Raw genomic sequence first — 6,275 nt, 5'->3', positions numbered from 1 at the left:
TGGGCATGCTAAGCAGCAGTTCTACCACTGAGCTACATCCCCAGCCCTGAATTTTTATTTTAAAAGCCCCCAAGAGAGAAGTAACAAAGATGAATTATCTTAGGTGAAAACAAGATTGACAAGAAAATTTGGTAATTGTTGAAGGTGCAAGTGATGGATGCATGAAGTTCCTTATACTAATCTCTCTTCTAAAAGGGGAGTGGGGTGGATGAGGAGGAAAGGAAGGAAGGAGAGAAAGGAAAAGAACAGAGAAAGAAAAAAGCTGCATTAGTGCCTCAAGAGCTGACAATAGAATTCCTCTTAGGGATGTATTTGTCCTTGTTAAGAGGTATCTTATGTGTTTGGTTTTTAATAATTCTGCCCCAGAGAAACTGGGGAGGAATTTGGTTTGCTGCAGACAGGAAGGGAAAAGAGTCCTTAGGGAGGTAGCCCGACAGACATGACAGCCCGTGCAGAAGGCTGGGAAAGATCCCTAAACTTAAGAAACTGGTGAAGAGCATCCCAAAATTCAGGATGCCTGAGGCATCCTTGGAAATGACCTGCTCTTCTGTGATGTCTTGTCCTCCTGTCTCTTTGCACCATCTACAAGGGAGTCATGAATAATTCTTTAAAAAGCTTTGACTGGCGGGTGCACACGCCTGTAATCCCAGCAGCTGGGGAGGCTGAAACAAGAGGATCCAGAGTTCAAAGCCAGACTCAGCAAAGGCAAGGCGCTAAGTAACTCAGTGAGACCCTGACTCTAAATAAAATACAAAAATTGGGCTGGGGATGTGGCTCAGTGGTTAAGTGTCTCTGCGTTCAATCCCTGGTACCCGCCCTGCCCCCCCCGCCCCCCCCCGCCCCCCCCCCCGCCAAAACAATAAATAAAATAAAAAGCTTTGACTGTCCATAGGGCTTAGAGTTGTTTTTATTTAACAACAACTTTATTGAGATATAATTCATACACTATAAAGTTTACCCATTTATAATGGTACTACTTGACAGCATTTAGTATACCTACAGAGTTGTGCAACATTTACTACAATCAATATTTAGAACTTTTTCATTATTTCCAAAAGAAAATTTGTACCCTGAGCCATCATCCCTCAACTACTCTCCACCTGTGCCCTCCCCAGCCCTAAGCAACCATGAATCTGCTTTTTATCTCTACAATTTTGCCTGTACTTGATATCTCATATAAATGAAATTGTACAATATGGTTTTTTTGTGACTGGCTTCATTCTCTTAGCAAAACATTTTTAAGGTTTATTTGTATTATAGTATGTATCAGCACTTCATTTATTTTTATTGTCGAATAATATTTTATAGTGTGAGATCAAAACTTTTGTTTAGGCATCAGTTTTTGGACATGTAAGTCATTTCCATTATTTTGGCTATTATAAAAAGGCTACAAAGAACATTATATACAAGTTTTTGTGAACATATATGTTCATTTCTGATGAGTAGAATTGCTGGGTCCGATGGTAACTGGGTTTAACTTTTTGAAGAACTTCCACACTGCTTTCCAAAGTGGCTACACCATTTAACATTTCTATCAGCCGTGTATGAGGTTTCCAATTTCTTCACATCCTTAGCATCCCTTGTTCTTATGTCTTTTTATAGTTTTACTTCTTCCTTTCAAATTGAGATGACTTTCTTTTCATTTTCTTCTCTAATTTCCCTGGTTAGAACCTCCAGTATGTTGTTGAATAGTGTAACAAGAGTGAACATGCTCATCTTGTTCCTAATCTTAAAGGGAAATTAATTGGTTGTTCTCCATAAATGTGATGTCAACTGTGGAGTTTTCAAATAATAGCTTTATTGAGCTAAAATTTGTTCTAATCAAGTTTATTGAATGTTTTATCATGAGAAGAGTGGAACTTTGTCTATTGAGATGATCCTGGGTTTTTGATCTTTATTCTACCCATATGATATATAAACTTGGTTTTTCAGATGTTAGACCAAACTTGCCTTGTTAGGATAAATTCTATTTTGTCATAGTGTACAATCCTTTTATATATGTTATGAATTTGGCTTGATGGTCTTTTGTTAAGGATTTTTTACATATACATTCACAAGAGATGTTGGTCCGTAGATATTTTTTCTTATGATGTTGTCTAATTTTCATATCAGAGTAATACTAGTTTCATAAGATGAATTGGAATTGTTCATTCGTCTATATTTTTAGAAGCATTTGGGAATAATTGGTGTTAATTCTTCTTTAAATGTTTGGCTCGAGCTTTTCTTTGTGGGTAGTTACTATTACTGCTGCTGTTGCTACTAATTGAATGTCTTTAATTTCTATTTGTCTAATCAGATTTTCTATTTCTTCCTGAGTCCTTTTTGGTAGTTTGTTTTCTTACAGGAAGATGTCCATGTCATCTAAGTTAGCTAAGTTTCTAGCAACTAATTGTTCCTAATATTTCTTTGTGATCCTTTATATTTCTGTAAGGTATATAGTAACATCCCCTCTTTCTTTCCTGACTTCACACATTTTAGTAAATCTCTTTTTTTCTTGGTTGTCTAAAAAGTTTGCTGATTCTGTTGGTCTTTTTAAAAAGTCAACTTTTAATTTGATTTTTCTCTGTTTTCACTCATCTCAAAGCAGTTTCTAGGGCTAGGGATGTGGCTCAAGCAGTAGCGCGCTCGCCTGGCATGCGTGCAGCCCCCGGGTTCGATCCTCAGCACCACATACAAACAAAAATGTTGTGTCCGTCGAAAGCTAAAAAAAATAAATATTAAAATTTAAAAAATATATTTAAAAAAAGCAGTTTCTAATTTCCCTGGTGATTTCTTCTTTAGCACATTTGTTATTTAGGAGTATGTCACTTAATTATACAAGTTTATAAATTTCCTAAGCTTCTTTCTGTTATTTATTTCTAATTTCATTTCAGTGTGGTCAGAAAATACACTTTGTATGCTTTCAATTTTTTAAAATTTTATCAAGTCTTTCCTGATGGCCTAGTAGATTGTCCTCTGCAGAAGGCTTTGTGTGTACTTGAGAAGAATGTATTCTGCTGTTGTTGGGAAAAGAGTACTACAGATGTTTGCTTGGTCTAGTTGTTATTCAAAAACTTCTAATGTTATTCAAAAACTTCTGTTTCCTTATTGTACTTCTGCCTCATTCTGTCCATTCTTGAAAGTGAAGTATTGATGTCTTCAACTTTTATTGTTGAGTTATCGCTTTCTTTCAATTATGTCAGTTTTTGTTTCCTATATTCCGGGGCTCTGTTGTTAGTGCATGTATGTTTATGACTGTTACATGTTTCTCATAGATTGGCCCTATTATTTTTTTAAATAAAATAGTCCTCTATCTCTAGCAACAGTTTGCTTCTTGGGTTAAAGTCCATTTTGATATTTGAATAGCCACTTCAGCTTTCTTACAGTTGCTATCTATATCTATATATATCTACTATATATATCAACAGGCTATCTAATAGATCTACTCCTGTAGATAAAATATAGTTGGAAATTTATTTGTTTATTTTATACCCAGGATTTAACCCAGGGGTGCTTTACTACTGAGCTACATCCCCAGCCCTTTCTATTTATTTATTTATCTTATGTTGAGACTGGGTCTCACTAAGTTGCTGAGGGCCTTGCTAAACTGCCGAGGCTGGCCTTGAACTTGCAACCCTCTTGTCCTCTAGAGTTCCTGGGATTGGATGCGTGTGCCATTGTGCCCAGCTTGGAAACTGATTTTTATGCAGTCAGAGTGTTTTACTGCATAAAGATATACATACACTGTTTGACTTTAATTTTCCATTTGTTTCATGACTTTTGTTTCTCTAGTCCTCCTTTAATGCTTTCTTTTGGATTTGAATATTTCCTAGTGTAATATTTTAATTCCTTTGATAATTTTTTCACTCTATTTTTTTAGTTATTTTCTTGGTGGTTATTCTAGATCTTACCAAAATCACATTAGCTTATCAGAATGTATTTCAGATTTATGGTAACTTAACTCCAGTGAGGCATTGAAATATTATTCTTATGTTCTCTCACTTACTTGTTCGTTTGTTCTGTTTTTGTTTTGTGAGGATTCAGATTATGGCATGAGGTAGCTTCTAGCCTGAAGAACTTTCATTATTAATTCTTATAAGGCAGGGATTCTAGCAACAAATTCTCTAAGTTTTTGTTTGTTGGGCAATGTATTTATTTTACTTTTTTTTTCTTTTAAATTTAGAGACAGGGTTTTACCGAGTTGCTTAGGGCTTCACTAAGTTGCTGAGGCTGGCTTTGAATGCATGATCCTCCTGTCTCAGCCACCCAAGCTGCTGGGATTGCAGGCATGCACCACTGCACCTGGACAATTTTGAAAGATTATTTTCGTTTTTGTTTTTGGATATAAAATTCTTAGCTGACAGGTTTTTTTCTTTACTGCCTTCTTGCACTCATTATTTCTAATGAGAAGTAAGTTATTAATCTGATTGGGGTTCCTTTGTATATCATGAGTTATTTATCTCTAATTTCTTTCAGATTTTTCCTTGTCTTTGTGTATTTTTTGTACAATGTACCTGAGTGTTGATATATTTATATTTATCTTACTTGGAGTTTGTTGAGCTTCTGAAATGAATAAATTAATCTTGTTTATCAAACCTGATAAGTTTTCTTTTTTTTATTGGTTGTTCACAACATTACAAAGCTCTTGACATATCATATTTCATACATTAGATTGAAGTGGGTTATGAACCCCCAATTTTACCCCAAATGCAGATTGCAGAATCACGTGAGTTACACATCCACAATTTTACATAATGCCCTATTAGTAATTGTTGTATTCTGCTACCTTTCCTATCCCCTACTATCCCCCCTCCCCTCCCCTCCCATCTTCTCTCTCTACCCCATCTACTGTAATTCATTTCTCTCCTTGTTTATTTTCCCATTCCCCTCACAACCTCTTATATGTAATTTTGTATAGCAATGAGGGTCTCCCTTCATTTCCATGCAATTTCCCTTTTCTCTCCCTTTCCCTCCCATCTCATGTCTCTGTTTAATGTTAATCTTTTCTTCCTGCTCTTCCTCCCTGCTCTGTTCATAGTTGCTCTCATTATATCAAAGAAGACATTTGGTATTTGTTTTTTAGGGATTGGCTAGCTTCACTAAGCATAATCTGCTCTAGTGCCATCCATTTCCCTGCAAATTCTATGATTTTGTCATTTTTTATTGCTGCATAGTACTCCATTGTGTATAGATGCCACATTTTTTTAATCCATTCATCTATTGAAGGGCATCTGGGTTAAACCTGATAAGTTTTCAGTCACTATATCTTTAAGAATTTTTCTCATTCTTTTCTTTTACATGTCTTTATGATATTCTCATTATGTTTGGCCTGAGCTTTTCTTTGTATAAACTGAGGTGTCCAGTGGTCTCCCCTCTCTTTTTCTTTCATTCTTTCTGTTCTTTTCTTTTGGGGCTCTATTCTTTTTTTTTTCATTCCTTTCCCCCTCTATTCCTTGTATTACCTATTACCTCTATTGTTTGCCATCAGTTTTCTGATTCTTTCCTCTGTAAGTTCAAATACGCTGTTGAGCTCTTGTAATGAATTTTTTTGGTGATTGGAAACCAACCCAGGGCTTTATGAAAGCTAGGCAAGCACTCCATGACTGAGCTACACCAGCAGCTCCCGATTCGTTTCTAGAAGAATTTCTCTTTATTGATATTTCCTGTTTGATGAAATGTTATCTATTTTTACTGTTTAGCATTCCTTTAGTTCTTTGAATATACCTACAATGGCTACTTATCTTGGTCTGTTATCTCTGATGTATGGGCCATTTCACAAGCAGCTGCTCTTGCTTGATTTCTTATTTCCTGATTATGGGTTATCATTTCCTGTTTATTTACATATCTCATAATGCTTTGTTAAAAACTGGATTTTTTTTTAGGTAACTTGTTTTAGAAATTTTGGATTCTTATTTTCCTGCCCCCCTCTCTCTGGGACTTGTTTCTGTGGTTCGCTTGTTGAATTGTTTAGTGATTTGGAAGGGCTATTTTAGCAGTCTTCCCCATCTCAACATGAAGCCTCTGAAATGACCGCTGCAGGGCGCAGCTTTGGGCTTGCATGCCATCATTTTGAAATAGCAGTGGTTTAAGCAGGATCCTCTTTCACTGTCGCTTTCCCTGATCTACTAAACAGCCTGCCTTTGTTGGTGTAATACCTAGCTTTTAGCCTCTGTGCATCACCAGCTTATCACTTTATTTTTTATTTTCTATGATGCCCTTGGGAATAAACTTCTCCATGGACGGATCTCTTTGCAGAGGTCATATTTGTCTTTGAAGTTTGTTCTGGCTCTAAGTGG

The sequence above is a fragment of the Spermophilus citellus genome, assembly GCF_964194105.1.
Source record: "Spermophilus citellus genome assembly, chromosome: 13".
Taxonomy (NCBI): Eukaryota; Metazoa; Chordata; class Mammalia; order Rodentia; family Sciuridae; genus Spermophilus; species Spermophilus citellus.
The sequence above is the reverse complement of the archived record's forward strand: the minus strand, read 5'-3'. Positions refer to the sequence as shown.